General features: G+C 43.8%; 1 protein-coding gene and 1 long non-coding RNA gene across 4 annotated transcripts in view; one reads left to right on the forward strand and one right to left on the reverse strand.

Moving 5' to 3' along the window:
* OSBPL10 (oxysterol binding protein like 10) overlaps positions 1–19,057 on the reverse strand; it is an 857,577-nt gene that overhangs the window by 741,853 nt on the left and 96,667 nt on the right. The window lies entirely within an intron of this gene.
* The window catches only part of LOC130273385 (uncharacterized), a 67,365-nt gene continuing 67,087 nt past the window's right edge, over positions 18,780–19,057 (forward strand). Inside the window, exon 1 of the long non-coding RNA XR_008843978.1 lies at positions 18,780–18,910. This is a non-coding gene — a long non-coding RNA (uncharacterized LOC130273385). The remainder of the gene's footprint in view (positions 18,911–19,057) is intronic.

Here is a 19,057-nt window from a genome sequence, read left to right on the forward strand (position 1 = left end):
GGAAGACACCAGAGGGCTTCAACGGTCAGCAGCAATTTTCCGATTTTTCACAAAATTTTCAAACTCAGTATTTTTCCGGGACCAGTTCAGGTTTGAAGTGGATTTGAAGGGTCTTCATATTAGAAATACCCCATAAATTACCCCATTATAAAAACTACACCCCCCAAAGTATTCAAAATGACATTCAGTCAGCGTTTTAACCCTTTAGGTGTTTCACACGAATAGCAGCAAAGTGAAGGAGAAAATTCACAATCTTCATTTTTTACACTCACATGTTCTTGTAGACCCAATTTTTGAATTTTTACAAGGGGTAAAAGGACAAAATTTTTACTTGCATTTGTAGCCCAATTTCTCTCGAGTAAGCACATACCTCATATGTCTATGTAAAGTGTTCGGCGGGCGCAGTAGAGGGCTCAGAAGGGAAGGAGCGACAAGGGGATTTTGGAGAGTACGTTTTTCTGAAATGGTTTTTGGGGGGCATGTTACCTTTAGGAAGCCCTTATGGTGCCAGAACAGCAAAAAAAAACCCACATGGCATACCATTTTGGAAACTAGACCCCTCGGGGAATGTAACATGGGATAAAGTGAACCTTAATATCCCACAGGTGTTTCACGACTTTTGCAAATGTAAAAAATAAAAAAAATTTTTTACCTATAATGCTTGTTTTCCCAAAAAAAATTTATTTTTAAAAAGGGTAATAGCAGAAAATACCCCTAAAAATTTGAAGCCCAATTTCTCCCGATTCAGAAAACACCCCATATGGGGGTGAAAAGTGCTCTGCTGGCGCACTACAGGTCTCAGAAGAGAAGGAGTCACATTTGGCTTTTTGAACGCAAATTTTGCTCTGGGGCATGCCGCATTTAGGAAGCCCCTATGGTGCCAGGATAGCAAAAAAAAACCACATGGCATACCATTTTGGAAACTAGACCCCTCGGGGAACGTAACAAGGGGTTAAGTGAACCTTTATACCCCACAGGTGTTTCACGACTTTTGCATATGTAAAAAAATTTTTTTTTTTTACCTAAAATGCTTGTTTTCCCAAAAATTTTACATTTTTAAAAAGGGTAAAAGCAGAAAATACCCCCCAAAATTTGTAACACAATTTCTCCCGAGTACGGCGATACCCCATATGTGACCCTAAACTGTTGCCTTGAAATACGACAGGGCTCCAAAGTGAGAGCGCCATGCGCATTTGAGGCCTAAATTAGGGATTGCATAGGGGTGGACATAGGGGTATTCTACGCCAGTGATTCCCAAACAGGGTGCCTCCAGCTGTTGCAAAACTCCCAGCATGCCTGGACAGTCAACGGCTGTCCGACAATACTGGGAGTTGTTTTGCAACAGCTGGAGGCTCCGTTCTGGAAACAGTGGTGTACCAGACGTTTTTCATTTTTATTGGGGAGGGGAGGGGGGCTGTGTAGGGGTATGTGTATATGTAGTGTTTTTTACTTTTTATTTTATTTTTTGTGTTAGTGTAGTGTTTTTAGGGTACAGTCGCACGGGCGGGGGTTCACAGTAGTTTCTCGCTGGCAATTTGAGCTGCAGCAGAAAGTTTGCGGCAGCTCAAATTTGCAGCCGGATACTTACTGTAAGCCTCCGCCCATGTGAGTGTACCCTGTACGTTCACATTGGGGGGGGGACATCCAGCTGTTGCATAACTACAACTCCCAGCATGCCCGTTGGCTGTCGATGACTGCTGAGAGTTGCAGTTTTGCAACAACTGTAGGCACACTGGTTATGTATCACTGAGTTTGTGACCTAACTCAGTGTTTCAAATACCCCTACAGGGAATGCAGGGAATGCTGGTATGTGGAGTTTGAAACCAGTGTGCCTCCAGCTGTTGCAAAACTACAACTCCCAGCATGTACGGTGCATGGTGTACGGTGACTGCTGAGAGTTGTAGTTTGCAACAGCTGGAGGCACACCGGTCGTGAAACACTGAGTTAGGTAAAAAAAAACTCTGAGTTTCACAACCAGTGTGCCTTCAGCTGTTGCAAAACTACAACTCTCAGCAGTCACCGACAGCCAACGGGCATGCTGGGAGTTGTAGTTATGCAACCAGCAGATGCACCACTACAACTCCCAGCATGCACTTTAGCTGTTTGTGCAAGCTGGGAGTTGTAGTTATACAACAGCTGAAGGTACACTTTTCCATAGAAAGAATGTGCCTCCAGCTGTTGCAAAACCATAAGTCCCAGCATGCCCATAAGGGAATGCTGGGAGTTGTGGTGGTCTGCCTCCTGCTGTTGCATAACTACAGCTCCCAGCATGCCCTTTTTGCATGCTGGGAGCTGTTGCTAAGCAACAGCAGGAGGCTGTCACTCACCTCCAACGATCCAGACGCTGCAGGTCAGTCCCGCCGCCGCAGCTGCTCCTGGGGCCCCGATCCCAACAGGGGCGCCGGGGATCGGGGTCCCCAGCACCGGGGGTCGTCTTCCCGCACCCGCTCACGTCCTCCGGAAGAGGGGCGGAGCGGGTGCGGGAGTGACACCCGCAGCAGGCGCCCTGATTGGTCGGCCGGTAATCCGGCCGACGAATCAGGGCGATCGTGAGGTGGCACCAGTGCCACCTCACCCCTGCAGGCTCTGGCTGTTCGGGGCCATCAGAGACGGCCCCGAACAGCCAGTAATTCCGGGTCACCGGAGACCCGATTGACCCGGAATCGCCGCAGATCGCTGGACTGAATTGTCCAGCGATCTGCGGCGATCGCCGACATGGGGGGGCATAATGACCCCCCTGGGCGATATGCCGGGATGCCTGCTGAACGATTTCAGCAGGCATCCGGCTCCGGTCCCCAACCGGCTAGCGGTGGGGGCCGGAATTCCCACGGGCGTATGGATACGCCCTCGGTCCTTAAGGACTCGGGATTCAGGGCGTATCCATACGCCCTATGTCCTGAAGAGGTTAAACCCCTTAAGGACCAGAGCGTTTTTTGAACATCTGACCACTGTCACTTTAAACATTAATAACTCTGGAATGCTTTTACATATTCTGATTCCGAGAATGTTTTTTTCATGACATATTCTACTTTAACATAGTGGTTTTTGTGGTAAATTGCATCCTTTCTTGGTGAAAAATTCCAAAATTTGATGAAAAAATTGAAAACGTTGCATTTTTCTAACTTTGAAGCTCTCTGCTTGTAAGAAAAATGGATATTCCAAATAAATTTAATTTTTATTCACAAATACAATATGTCTACTTTATGTTTTCATCATAAAATGTAGGAGTTTTTACTTTTGGAAGACACCAGAGGGCTTCAAAAGTTCAGCAGCAATTTTCAAATTTTTCACAAAATTTTCAAACTCACTATTTTTCAGGCACCAGTTCAGGTTTGAAGTGGATTTGAAGGGTCTTCTTATTAGAAATACCCCACAAATGACCCCATTATAAAAACGGCACCCCCCAAAATATTCAAAATTACATTCAGTCAGAGTTTTTACCCTTTAGGTGTTTCACAGGAATTGCAGCAAAGTGAAGGAGAAAATTCAAAATCTTCATTTATTACACTCACATGTTCTTGTAGACCCAATTTTTGAATTTTTGCAAGGGGTAAAAAGGAGAAAATTTTTACTGGTATGTGAAACCCAATTTCTCTCGAGTAAGCACATACCTCAAATGTTTATGTTAATTGTTCGGCGGGCGCAGTAGAGGGCTCAGAAGGGAAGGAGCGACAAATGGTTTTGGGGGGGCATGTCACCCTTAGGAAGCCCCTATGGTGCCAGAACAGCAAAAAAAAAAAAAAACACATGGCATACCATATTGGAAACTAGACCCCTCGGGGAACATAACAAGGGGTAAAGTGAACCTTAATACCCCACAGGTGATTCACGATTTTTGCATATGTAAAATTTTTTTAAAAACTTTACCTAAAATGCTTGGTTTCCCAAACATTTTACATTTTTAATAAGGGTAATAGCAGAAAATAACTCCCAAAATTTGAAGCCCAATTTCTCTCGATTCAGAAAACACCACATATGGGGGTGAAAAGTGCTCTGCTGGCGCACTACAGGTCTCAGAAGAGAAGGAGTTACATTTGGCTTTTTGAAAGCAAATTTTGCTCTGGGGGCATGCCGCATTTAGGAAGCCCCTATGGTACCAGGACAGGAAAAATAACCACATGGCATACCATTTTGGAAACTAGACCCCTTGGGGAACGTAACAAGGGGTAAAGTGAACCTTAATACCCCACAGGTGTTTCACGACTTTTGCATATGTAAAAAAAAAATAAAAAATTTTCCCTAAAATGCTTGTTTTCCAAAAAATTTGACATTTTTATAAAGGGTAATAGCAGAAAATACCCCCCAAAATTTGTAACACAATTTCTCCCAAGTACGGCGATACCCCATATGTGACCCTAAACTGTTGCCTTGAAATACGACAGGGCTCCAAAGTGAGAGCGCCATGCGCATTTGAGGCCTAAATTAGGGACTTGCATAGGGGTGGACATAGGGGTATTCTACGCCAGTGATTCCCAAACAGGGTGCCTCCAGCTGTTGTACAACTCCCAGCATGCCTGGACAGTCAGTGGCTGTCCGGCAATACTGGGAGTAGTTGTTTTGCAACAGCTGGAGGCTCCATTCTGGAAACAGTGGCGTACCAGACGTTTGTCATATTTATTGGGGAGGGGGGCTGTGTAGGGGTATGTGTATATGTAGTGTTTTTTACTTTTTATTTTATTTTGTGTTAGTGTAGTGTAGTGTTTTTAGGGTACAGTCGTACGGGTGGGGGTTCACAGTAGTTTCTCGCTGGCAGTTTGAGCTGCAGCAGAAAATTTGACGCAGCTCAAACTTGCAGCCGGATACTTACTGTAAACCTCCGCCCATGTGAGTGTACCCTCCGCCATCCAGCTGTTGCAAAACTACAACTACCAGCATGTATGGTCTATCAGTGCATGCTGGGAGTTGTAGTTTTGCAACAGCTGGAGGCATACTACTTTGGCAGGGAATGCTGGGGATTGAAGTTATGCAACAGCTGGAGACACACTGGTTTGCTACTTAACTCAGTGTTTAACAACCAGTGTGCCTCCAGCTGTTGCAAAACTACCACTACCAGCATGTCCGGTGAATGCTGGGAGTTGTAGCTTGCAACAGCTGGAGGCACACCGGTCGGGAAACACTGAGTTAAGTAAAAAAAAACTCTGTTTCACAACCAGTGTGCCTTCAGCTGTTGCAAAACTACAACTCTCAGCAGTCACCGACAGCCAACGGGCATCCTGGGAGTTGTAGTTATGCAACAGCAGATGCACCATTACAACTCCCAGCATGCACTTTAGATGATTGTGCAAGCTGGGAGTTGTAGTTATACAACAGCTGAAGGTACACTTTTCCATAGAAAAAATGTGCCTCCAGCTGTTGCAAAACTATAAGTCCCAGTCTGCCCATAAGGGAATGCTTGGAGTTGTGGTGGTCTGCCTCCTGCTGTTGCATAACTACAGCTCCCAGCATGCCCTTTTTGCATGCTGGGAGCTGTTGCTAAGCAACAGCAGGAGGCTGTCACTCACCCAACTGCTGATCCACGCCAAAGGTCAGTCCCTCGCCGCCGCTCCTGGGGCCCCGATCCCAACAGGGACGCCGGGGATCGGGGTCCCCAGCTGCCGGGGTCCACGTCCCGCACCCGCTCACGTCCTCCGGAAGAGGGGCAGAGCGGGTTGCGGGAGTGACACCCGCAGCAGGTGCCCTGATTGGTCGGCCGGTAAACCGGACGACGAATCAGGGAGATCGTGAGGTGGCACCAGTGCCACCTCTCCCCTGCTGGCTATGGCTGTTCGGGGCCGTCAGAGACGGCCCCGATCAGCCAGTAGTTCCAGGACCCGGAATCCGCCGCAGATCGCTGGGCTGAATTGTACAGCGATCTGCGGCCATCGCCAACATGGGGGATCATCATGACCCCCCTGGGCGATATGCCGCGATGCCTGCTGAACGATTTCAGCAGGCATCGGGCACCGGCTCAGCTCCAGATGGCTGCGGGGGGCCGGGAAAGCACATGACGTTCTCATACGTCATGTGTCCTTAACCCCTTGGGAACGGAGCCCATTATGACCCTAAGGACGGGAGCATTTTTTGCAAATCTGACCACTGTCACTTTAAGCATGAATAACTCTGGAATGCTTTTACTTATAAATTTGATTCCGAGATTGTTTTTTCGTGACATATTCTACTTTATGTTAGTGGCAAATTTTCGGCGATACTTGCATCCTTTCTAGGTGAAAAATGCAAAAATTTCATGAAAAATTAGAAAATTTTGCATTTTTCTAACTTTGAAGCTCTCTACTTATAAGGAATATGGATATTCCAAATAAATTATGTATTGATTCCCATATACAATATATCTACTTTATGTTTGCATCATAAAATTGACGAGTTTTTACTTTTGGAAGACATCAGGGGGCTTCAAAGTTCAGCAGCAATTTTCCAATTTTTCGCAAAATTTTCAAAATCGGAATTTTTCAGGGACCAGTTCAGGTTTGAAGTGGATCTGAAGGGTCTTCTGGTTAGAAATACCCGATAAATGACCCCATTATAAAAACTGCACCCCTCAAAGTATTCAAAATGACAATCAGTAAGTGTATTAACCCTTTAGGTGTTTCACAGGAATAGCAGCAAAGTGAAGGAGAAAATTCAAAATCTTCATTTTTTACACTGGCATGTTCTTGTAGACCCAGTTTTTGAATTTTTACAAGGGGTAAAAGGAAAAAAATCCTCTCAAAATTTGGAACCCAATTTCTCTTGAGTAAGAAAATACCTCATATGTGTATGTCAAGTGTTCGGCGGGTGCACTAGAGGGCTCAGAAGCGAAGGAGCAACAATGGGATTTAGGAGAGTGAGTTTTTCTGAAATGGTTTTTGGGGGGCATGTCCCATTTAGGAAGCCCCTATGGTGCCAGGACAGCAAAAAAAAACACATCGCACACTATTATGGAAACGACACCCCTCAAGGAACGTAACAAGGGGTACGGTGAGCCTTAACACCCCACAGGTGTTTGACAACTTTTTGTTAAAGTCGGATGTGTAAATGAAAAAAAAAAAATTTTTCCACTAAAATGCTGGTTTTTCCCCAAATTTTACTTTTTTACAAAGGGTAATAGGAGAAAATTCCCCCCAAAATTTGTAACCCCATTTCTTCTGAGTATGGAAATACCCCATATGTGGACGTCAAGTGCACTGCGAGCGAACTACAATGTTCAGAAGAGAAGGAGCACCATTGAGCTTTTAGAGAGATAATTTGTTTGGAATGGAAGTCGGGGGCCATGTGCATTTACAAAGCCCCCCGTGGTGCCAGAACAGGGGACCCCCCCACATGTGACCCCATTTTGGAAACTACACCCCTCACGGAATGTAATAAGGGGTGCAGTGAGCATTTACACCCCACTGGCGTTTGACAGATCTTTGGAACAGTGGGCTGTGCAAACAAAAAAATTAAATTTTTCATTTTCACAGACCACTGTTCCAAAAATCTCTCAGAGCTCTGTGGGGGGTAAATGCTCACTGTACCCCTTATTACATTCCGTGAGGGGTGTAGTTTCCAAAATGGGGTCACATGTGGGTATTTATTATTTTGCATTTATGTCAGAACCGCTGTAAAATCAGCCACCCCTGTGCAAATCACCAATTTCGGCCTCAAATGTACATGGTGCGCTCTCACTCCTGAGCCTTGTTATGCGCCCGCAGAGCATTTTACGCCCACATATGGGGTATTTCCGTACTCAGCTGAAATTGCGTTATAAATTTTGGGGGTCTTTTTTTCCTTTTATCTCTTGTGAAAATAAAAAGTAAAGGGCAACACCAGCATGTTAGTGTAAAAAATTTTTTTTTTTACACTAACAGGCTGGTGTAGACCCCAACTTTTCCTTTTCATAAGGGGTAAAAGGAGAAAAAGCCCCCCAAAAATTGTAGTGCAATTTCTCCCGAGTACGGAAATACCCCATATGTGGCCCTAAACTGTTTCCTTGAAATACGACAGGGCTCCAAAGTGAGAGAGCACATGCGCATTTGAGGACTAAATTAGGGATTGCACAGGGGTGGACATAGGGGTATTCTACGCCAGTGATTCCCAAACAGGGTGCCTCCAGCTGTTGCTAAACTCCCAGCATGCCTGGACAATCAGTGGCTGTCCGGAAATGCTGGGAGTTGTTGTTTTGCAACAGCTGGAGGCTCCGTTTTGGAAACACTGCTGTACAATACGTTTTTTATTGGGGGGGACAGTGTAAGGGGGTGTATATGTAGTGTTTTACTCTTTATTAGGTGGTAGTGTAGTGTAGTGTTTTTAGGGTACATTCACACTGGCGGGTTACGGTGAGTTTCCTGCTAGGAATTTGCGCTGCGGCGAAAAATTTGCCGCAGCTCATACTTGAAGCAGGAAACTTGCTGTAAACCGTCCCGTGTGAATGTACCCTGTACGTTCACATGGGGGGGGGGGGGGGCAAACCTCCAGCTGTTTCAAAACTACAACTCCCAGCATGCACGGTCTGTCAGTACATGCTGGGAGTTGTAGTTTTGCAACAGCTGGAGGCACACTGGTTGGAAAACCTTCAGTTAGGTTCTGTTACCTAACTTAGTATTTTCCAACCAGTGAGCCTCCAGCTGTTGCAAAACTACAACTCCCAGCATGCATGGTCTGTCAGTACATGCTGGGAGTTGTAGTTTTGCAACAGCTGGAGGCACACTGGTTTGAAAACCTTCAGTTAGGTTCTGTTACCTAACTCAGTATTTTCCAACCAGTGAGCCTCCAGCTGTTGCAAAACTACAACTCCCAGCATGCCCGGTCTGTCAGTACATGCTGGGAGTTGTAGTTTTGAAATAGCTGGAGGCACACTGGTTGGAAAATACTGAGTTGGGTTCTGTTACCTAACTCAGTATTTTCCAACCAGTGTGCCTCCAGCTGTTGCAAAACTACAATTCCCAGCATGTCTGATCACAGAAGGGCATGCTGGGAGATGTAGTTATGCAACAGCTGGAGGTACGCAACTACAACTCCCAGCATACCAAGACAGCTGTTTGCTGTGTGGGCATGCTGGAATTTGTAGTTTTGCAACATCTGGAGAGCTACAATTTAGAGACCACTGAACAGTGATCTCCAAACTGTGGACCTCCAGATGTTGCAAAACTACAACTCCCAGCATGCCCAGACAGCAAAAAGCTGTGTGGGCATGCTGGGAGTTGTAGTTTTGCAAGATCTAGAGGGCAGTATAGAGATCACTGTGCAGTGGTCTCTAAACTGCAGACCTCCAGCTGTTGCAAAACTACAAATTCCAGCATGCCCACACAGCAAACAGCTGTCTGGGCATGCTGGGAGTTGTAGTTTTGCAACATCTGGAGGGCTACAGTCTAGAGACCACTATAGTGGTCTCAGACTGTAGCCCTCTAGATGTTGCTATGCAACTACTCACCGGCTTCCGTCGCATCCGGGAGCCGTCCTCTTCTGCCGCACGCCGCCGCAGATCTCAGTCGCCACCGCCGATCCCCGTCGCTCCGCTGCCTCTGGAGGGGTAAGTGGACTCCGGCGCCGCTCCTCTTCGTTTTCCCCGTTCTGCCCCGCCTATTGTGGGAGGGCAGGATGGGGAAAACGAAAGTAAACCCCTCCGCCCCTGATCTGCTATTGGTGGTCGCGTCTAGACCACCAATAGCAGAGATAGGAGGGGTGGCACCCATGCCACCTCACTCCTATCGCTTTAGGGGGATCGTGGGTGTCTTAGACACCCGCGATCCCCCTTCTATTCCGGGTCACCGGGTCACCATAGACCCGTAATGACCCGGAATCGGCGCAAATCGCAAGTGTGAATTCACTTGCGATTTGCGCCGATCGCCGACATGGGGGGGTCTAATGACCCCCCTGGGCATTTGCACGGGGTGCCTGCTGATAGATATCAGCAGTCACCCCGGCCCGGTCCCCGCCCGGCGCGCGGCCGAAATTCCCAGGGGCGTATGGATACGCCCTTCGTCCTTAAGTACCAGGACGCAAGGGCGTATGCATACGCCCTTCGTCCCCAACAGGTTAAGGACTCGGAAATGGAGAAGTATGAGAACGTCATGTGTCCTTAAGGGGTTAAAACATTTACAGAACGTGGACATGTTAGAATATTTAATACACTGCCAGACAAAGAGCTGTACTGGTCCTGAAAAGTTCTGCTTGGGCTGAATAAGTAATTTTATTGAAGACTAAATGGTCCCTTTTTCAATGGGTAAGACATCCAACTAAAAGGTCCTAATGCTTTTACGTAAACATTTATGTAGATTTATGTAGATTATTAAGTACCATATATACTCGAGTATAAGCCCACACAAAAATAAGCCGAGGCCCCTAATTTCACCCCAAAAACCCAGGAAAAGTTATTGACTCGACTATAAGCCTATGGTGGGAAATACATCATCCCCCCCCTGTCATCATCCAGACCACCGTCATTAACACCCCCGTCATCATCACCCTGTCATCATCCCCCCTTCATCATCACCGCTTGTCAATCCCTTCATCAGTGGTCTTCAACCTGCAGACCTCCAGATGTTGCAAAATTACAACTCCCAGCTGGGAGTTGTAGTTTTGAAACATCTGGAGGTCCGCAGGTTGAAGACCACTGCGGCCTTCGTCATCATCCAGAACCCCCTTTAGTTTTCTACTCACCTCCCCCTAGGTGGGAAAGAAGGGTGAGCTGGTCCGGGCCATCTATGCTGCAAGGACTGTCCGGTGGGGAGGCTTAGTCGTTCCGGGCTGTCCATCTTCACCGGGAGGCTCTCTTCTCCGCTCCAGGCTGGCCCTGGACTAGTGACGTTGCCTTGACGACGACGCACAGGGACGTTTATGTGCAGGGACATCACACTTCCGTCCCTTCCTTCCCACCGAGGGGAGGGGAGTAGAAAACTAAAGGGGGGTCTGGATGATAACGAATGCCACAGTGGTCTTCAACCTGCGGACCTCCAGATGTTTCAAAACTACAACTACCAGCATGCCTGGACAGCCATCGGGAGTTGTAGTTTTGCAACATCTGGAGGTCCGCAGGTTGAAGACCACTGAGAAGGGATTGACAGGCGGAGAGTTCACTCGAGTATAAGCCGAGGGGGCGGTTTTCAGCACTAAAAATCGTGCTGAAAAACTCGGCTTATACTCGAGTATATACGGTATGTGCATTTAGAAAACAACACTGGGGATATTCAGTCACTGATGTCTGCTTTCAGACATTAAATTGGCCCACATTTTTGAGCAAACCCAATTCTTTGTGGTTTACATACTGCTTACATCCCCATTAAAAAGCAGACGAGGCTTAGTGCAAAAGCATGGGATCTTGCACACCAATTGCATTTTCTATGATTTATTCAGGTAAATTGTAGTGGAAATCTATCAGAGAGGGCATACATTTCCAAGGCTGCCACAGAGGAGCAGAATTTATTGAAATATCAGTGCCTTAATAAATCTAGTGCTGTTGACAGGGACAGAGGTATTAGCATATCACTCCTCCTCCCCTCCCCCCCCCCCCCCCCCCAAAATACTCTCTACAAGCCTCTCCAACCTTGTAAGGCTGGGTTCACACTACGGTTTGTAATTACGGTTCCCGTATACGGCTGCGAGGAGGGGTGGGCGGGGCTTAATAGCAGCGCCCGGACTCAGCCGTATTCGGGAATCGTATTTAATGTATGTCTATGAGCCGACTGGAGTGAACCGCAGCCTCCGGTCGGCTGCTTTTTCGGCCGTATGCGGTTTCCCGACCGCAGGCAAAAACGTGGTCGACCACGTTTTTGCCTGCGGTCGGGAAACCACATACGGCCAAAAAAGCAGCCGACCGGAGGCTGCGGTTCACTCCGGTGGGCTCATAGACATACATTAACTACGGTTCCTGAATACGGCTGAGTGCGGGCGCCGCGATTAAGCACCGCCAACCCCTCCTCCCAGTCGTATGCGGAAACCGTAATTACAAACCGTAGTGTGAACCCAGCCAAAGAGATTTCTTCGCCAATAGAGCTGCTGCCCGCTTTCATTTAGGTAATAATAATTATAAAAGTTGTACCACAATCTAAATCTTAAAAGCCTGACTCTGTACCTTACAACCGATATTTTAGCCATGCATTAATGCTCCACGTTTCCGATGTCTGGTTCATGTTGTGAATGGTACTGGCAATATTATGGATAACATCTTAATGGAGAATATCCCAGTTGCACCATTGAATGACAGATTGGTTTTTCTCAGGGTTGGCACAGCAGGATTAAACCAAAATGTATACAATATAAACCATTAATTAAAAAATTAAAGCACAGCCAACATGCAGTAATGGTGGATTTTTTGCATAAATGAGCCAAGTTATCTACTGCAGTATATGGCAGTATATTTGTGTATATGGCCAATCACTACAAGAGACAACCAGACTCATGCTGAAAAACATGCAAATGCACAATGTATGGAGAATGAAAGAAAAGGCAGTGTAAACACAGATTAAATTCCCCTTTAGCATCAAGAAATCCACCAAGGCCATATGCAGGTGCTTGAACAAATCATCCGTATTATTCTCTTATTATAAGAGGGACTTTCAAGTGGATTATGCATTTGATTTATACGGAGTGGCTCTGATGCAGCAAAATACGACTATAACTCAGGAACAAACTTGAATAAACAAATAAATAAACTCTGCTAGAAGTCTGTGGGCAATTTCTATCTTCTAGTAGCTAAATACATGACAAGCTTGTAAAAGTGTTATATTAAAATTATATATTTTAAGGGCTATCACTTAAAAGGAAGAAACAGGTGTCAAATAATAAATATTTTTGTACATTTATGAACTGCATAAAAGAAAAACTGTCTTTGCTACACACATCAACCAATCACAGAGAAGCTTTAATTTTTCAAAACTACTGTAAGAAATTGAAAGCATAATTGTCATTTACATAAACTTTTGACAAGTTCTCCAGACATATCAAAAGTTTAGATTGTACCAGGTGTCAGTTCCGAGACCCACTACAAATTTGTTTATTTAAATTACAGTTATGCTTTAAATTTCTTCTAGTGGCTTTTACAATCTCCACAGGCTGCATCAGTGTCCCGTGATGAGTAGCAGGGGGCAGGTAAGGGGACCCTCCTCTGCCATTTTAGCTCATCGGACCACCACGATCATGTTGCTGGGGTCCGATGAGCTCCACTGAACTACCAGCAACTGTAAATACTATGTAAATAAATTATATTTTTATATTTATTTTTATATTTTCATTTCCATTTCTATTTTCTATTCTGTTTTATTCTACTTATTCTATTTTCATTTACATATTATTTATTTATTTATTTACATCCCAATTTCTACATATAAATTATTTATACCCACATAACTTTTTCTATTTTCACTTATATTTTTATATTCACCCATTGACTGGTAGTATTTGAATTTTTCCAATGTACTATATTTAAGTTGTGTATAATCCAGTCCATGTTTTATAAATCACCAACAACCCAGTCCACAGTTTGTAACGAACTTCAAAATGCAGCCAATTAAAGTAACATGGACTATACAAACCCTGAAGTTACATGGGGTATACTATAGCTATTGAAAAAGGGGTGACCCCCGAAACGCGTCTAGCTTACCTACCCCCAACATACAGATCACCATTGGAAGTCTAATACCATCTCTACTAGTTGCAACAGCTGGAACCCCTTGCTTTTGGGACCACTGTTCATACGTGCGTTCTGTAACACGAGGACGCTGCTCTCAGCATCACCACTCGCACCTGCATCCATTCACCAGCCACACACCGCATGTTCACCGCCTGCAGAATCGGGAAATCCTTGGACAGATCACGCAGACATCCACACTGAGCCGGCCGCCAAGCCGAGCCAGTCTGCGCTACGGAGCCCAGCGTACCAGGGGCTTCCATCCCAGGTTTCCTGCCCTTAGCGGAGCGGTGAGTAGTGCAGAAGCACCAGAATTCATTTGCTACTGTTTGCTATCATCTGTATCAGTTTCTGCAACACTAATACAGAAGTACTTAAACTATAATTGACACTATTTTTGACAAGAGTGCCTCTGTGGATTACAAAACCTCCAAAGAACTATATACAAATGAACATTTGGTGACTGTCATATTTTATTAATATTTTTATTTTATTTTCTGCACTAATTGTTTTAAATTGTTTTAGTAGATCCATAGCAAGGGCCCTGCTAGGACTACTCTAATTAATTATATTCGTATACTACTAGTCTGTAGTATTTTATTGCACATACACTCCTACCTCATTAAGCATACACCTTGAGGTCTACATTTCTATTAATATATACCCAGCTTTTAATATATACCCTTCTATACATCAGATTATACATACCTAGAGGTCTGTATATACCAATTTACTTTCTTTCTCCCTGACACGTAGGGTTACGTTTAACACAGAAACCTCGGTATATATCAGCACAGTGTGAGCCCCACAACCTCCTTTTTTTCTTTTAGGACTCGTTGGTCAAGGAGTAGAGTATTCAATTTATATTTCCTTGTGACCCTTATTTTTGTCTATTTGGACACAAACCGTCTAGAATGCCTATTTAAAAATATTGGGCAAGTTTAAAGGTACACTTTGAATTTGTCCAATATTTTTAATTGGCGACCAGCATCCACCTTGCTTCTCAGTGAATGAAGTCTGCCGTATCTTTATCTGCTGAGTATGGAATCCTTGGATGTCTTCTCCAAATTGTCCAAATGTTGTTTCTTAAATGAGCACTGTAAGATCAAAAAACTTTTAACGTGTTGTTAATGATTAAAATTAAAGAGCTTTGGTAAAATGCTTCTTTAAATGAGTCCTGCAGCAGCTTCACTATTGTCCATGAGTCAAGGACAAGAGATGACTAATGGACAAGGCTATATATGAGTGTGCGCAAAACATCTCCCTTGACTCCTATAAATGTCATTTGGGGTGTGCAACACTCAACACATTTGTGAACTTTGCATGCCTTGATCTATTATTTTAACATTATTTTTGCACTGTATGAATGTGAGTTTTAGGCAAATTAAAACATTCAAATGTTTTAATGCATTTTTAAATAATAATGCAATAAACCTACATGAAAATGCGGGATCAAGGTTAATGACCCGACGGATTATCTGACAAGTCATACACAACAACAAATTGTCCACAAAATCTTGCCAATATATATCTTTAATAATCACAAATACGGTAATGAACAATTAATAATACTTTATTGAAAAAAAATGCAGAATGAATTGCAACACGATTGGAAACCCACCCTAAAATAACACATATACACACAAGACAGATTAATACAATGTGGACTGGTAGGGGAACATCCAAAATATCCATGGTATAGGAAAACAGCACTTGGTAAAATAAATAGTAATGATCTGTGTGTTAGCTGGTAACAATTAGTCAATTATATACAATAAAGTGCTCTGTGCAACATAGGCAGTAATGATTAACAATGCCCAAATAGTGGTAATAAGGTCAGACCCACTAATAACAATAAATACACCAGACTATGGCCACAGATGTTATATAATACATTAACATGATTCTAATAACCACGATAAAGTGGCAATATAATAATTAGAGATGAGCGAAGTTACAGTGATTCGATTCATCACGAACTTCTCGGCTCGGCAGTTGCTGACTTTAGCCTGCCTAAATTAGTTCAGCTTTCAGGTGCTCCGTGCTGCCGAGCCGAGAAGTTCGTGCCAAATCGAATCACTGTAACTTCGCTCATCTCTAATAATAATGATAACAGAGCAAGGCATCAAACACAGATGTACACCAAATCAATTCCCACCAACAGTGTGGAAGGCTGTCTCCAAGATGTTCCCTCACCTCACATTCTGACGCATTTCGCCTAGCTTTCTAGGGAAGTTTTAGTGGTATTTATGGGGGAAAGCACATAATTATGGCGTGTTATTATGAGTGTTACGCCAGTTATCGTAGCTCATGTTGTGCCACGCTCCCGCACACTCAGAGCACCGGAAGCCGCCCGTCCCCTATCATGCTCAGCCACAGGAAGCGGCATCATCTGACAGGGGAGAGGCCTGCTGCACGCCTTGCTCTATTATTTTTGCATTGTTTTTGCACTGCTTGAATGTGAGTTTTAGGCAGATTAAAACATAAAAAATGCTTTAAAATATTTTAAATAATAATACACCTGACACGGGGAAATGCTGGGGCACAGAACTACTGTGCAGCAGAATCAAGCTTTCTTGGAATGGCACCAGCTAGGGAACCGGGAACGTGAGTACACATTGTCAGTTGTTGTACCCTCTCTGGCCTTATTAACTACAGAAAGTATTCTGGTAAATACGCTTCAAACTTATTAAGCATGTGCAACATCTTAAAGGGGTACTCCGGTGAAAAACTTTTTTATTTTTTTTAAATCAACTGGTGCCAGAAAGTTAAACAGATTTGTAAATTTCTTCTAGTAAAAAATCTTAATCCTTCCTGTACTTATTAGCTGCCAAATACTACAGTGGAAATTATTTTCCGTTTGAAACACAGAGCTGTCTGCTGAATCACAAGCACAGTGCTCTCTGCTGACATCTCTGTCCATTTTTAGGAACCGTCCAGGGTAAAAAGGAAATCCCCATAGCAAACATATGCTGTTCTGAACAGTTCCTAAAATGGACAGAGATGTCAGCAGAGAGCACTGTGCTCGTGATGTCAGCAGACAGTTCTGTGTTTCAAAAAGAAAATAATTTCCGCTGTAGTATTCAGCAACTTATAAGTACAGGAAGGATTAAGATTTTTTTAATAGAAGTAATTTACAAATCTTATTTTTTTCAAAATAAAAAATGTATCAAATGTATCAAAAATGTATACTAACAACCTGTTAGTTTTTGATATTATGCTGAGAAGCAATCAGATCATCATACAAGATTGTAGATGTGCACCATGTCTGTTTTCTACCCGAATTCACACTGTGATTTCTATCCCCTCCTTTTTTTTTTTTTTTGTTTGAACATGTGCTACACTCTTCCCCACCCCCTCAGCCCAACCCTATATAGGAAGTAATCAGCTACACAAGGGCCATTTCATTCCTAGCAGCCTCCCAGTCTGACTGGGAGAGCATGGTAAGTGAGCTATTACACCTTGTTCACACTGGTGTGGTGCTGGGCGGCGTCCGTTGCTGCCGTGGTGCTGTGTCTGCAGGCGGGTGCGGCCCATAGACTGGTTTGAGTGGCATTGGGGCCACTCTGCCAGTGGGTCGTTTCCCCCCCCCCCCATGGGCACTGGTGTCGCGGCGGTGGTGGTCGCCGCCCAGTGCTGCGCCATTTTATGCTAGGGACATGAGGGACCCACTCTGAATAGGTGGCCTTGACATGGCGAGTGGGCTTGTACTTTTTGATCAAAAATGTATACTAACAACCTGTTAGTTTTTGATATTATGCTGAGAAGCAATCAGATCATTATACAAGATTGTAGATGTGCACCATGTCTGTTTTCTATCCGAATTCATAATTTACAAATCTGTTTAACTTTCTGGCACCAGTTGATTTAAAAAAATAAATAAAAAAAAAGGTTTTCACCGGAGTACCCCTTTAAGGGTAATGATAGTTGGCCTGGTCAGCTAAATGTATACATGAGTATGCATGTAACCTGCTTTACAACTTGTAATAACTACTAATAATACTCTGGTCACTAAAGATATAAAAAGATATTTTAATTTCCCAACCCCCAGGCTGTGCAGGAAACTACAGCACGGCTCCAGTCAAATGAATGGTGGTTCATATCTCTGAAGTCAGCAAAATTGTCAACTGGAAAGCTCTGAACTCTATAAAAATAAAGAAATGCATTTGAAAAGTTTGTTTTTTTATGTTGCTTACAGTTAAATCTATATTAATGTTGTCTACACCTTGTTCCAGGAGATTGCTGGCAGGTAATAGGTATTTACGTTCATTTTTTTAATTTTTTTATTTAAGAATGTCTAGGTTTCAGGTTCCTTTTTATGTTATACATCACTGAATAACTATAATAGCAATTACACAGAGGCAAATCCTATTTACATTCCCTCCAACCTAATCAAATCTAAAATCAGATTTTTCATTTAGAAGACTAAAAGACGTTGTACAATATTTATAGGGACTCAAGGAAGCAAAGATCATTGATATATTATTCAGACATTACTGGCTCTGATCTAGCAGCATACTTTCCCTCCTCATAAAAGTGTTTAGATTCATAGTTACCTGCTTGGGTTTGATGTTATATAGTTATGTCCAAGACAAATTCCTGGAAAACAATACTGCAGCAAGTAAACTACACAACAAGATATATTACAAAGTAACTGCTGTGTCAAACATTTTCCCCTATTTGATAGCCTATAAGACTAACTGCAATTCACATTATATACAAAATATGACTTCCTACCACAGAAAAATTACCCCAGAAAAAGCTTTCAAATTTAGGTCACTAGGTGACTCTGAAATCTGCTGTCCACTGCCTGTTAGGGGAATTCTGTCTCTAACAGCATAGAGACCAGTTATAGAGACAGTGCCTAGATAATGTAGGCTCTGTATAACATTGGATGCATGCATCCTGAGGATCCACACTATGCCTGAGAGGTAAATATATGCCCCCTTTTATATATTACCACACAAATGTCTGAGCAGCTGTTCCATGTAAAAAATATACACAGTGCCAGTCTCCCTTCTTTTTAGTCTTTCAGCTTGCCATTATAATCAGCAGCAGCAGCAGCAGCGCCAGCCTATTCAGTCTAAGCAGTGTTCTTTTCTCTAGCAAGTTTACAAGTTGCCCATAGCAACCAATCAGATTGCTTCTTTCATTTTGTAGAGGCCTTGTTAAAAATCTTTTCAAATGACCTATTCCTGCTAGGAAATACAGACAACCAACACCTCCATGAAGATTCTTGCATGGCAGATTGTGCAAGAGCCTCTTACCTGGACAATAGCAGCGATTTTCACGCCAATGGGTGTTACTCGTTAAATAGATGCCATCCTCCAGGTGAGATGTTCCCAATGGGTGTTACTCGTTAAATAGATGCCATCCTCCTGGTGAGATGTTCCCAATGGGTGTTACTCGTTAAATAGATGCCATCCTCCAGGTGAGATGTTCCTAATGGGTGTTACTCGTTAAATAGATGCCATCCTC

This window comes from Hyla sarda, chromosome 5 (assembly GCF_029499605.1).
Source record: "Hyla sarda isolate aHylSar1 chromosome 5, aHylSar1.hap1, whole genome shotgun sequence".
Classification (NCBI taxonomy): Eukaryota; Metazoa; Chordata; class Amphibia; order Anura; family Hylidae; genus Hyla; species Hyla sarda.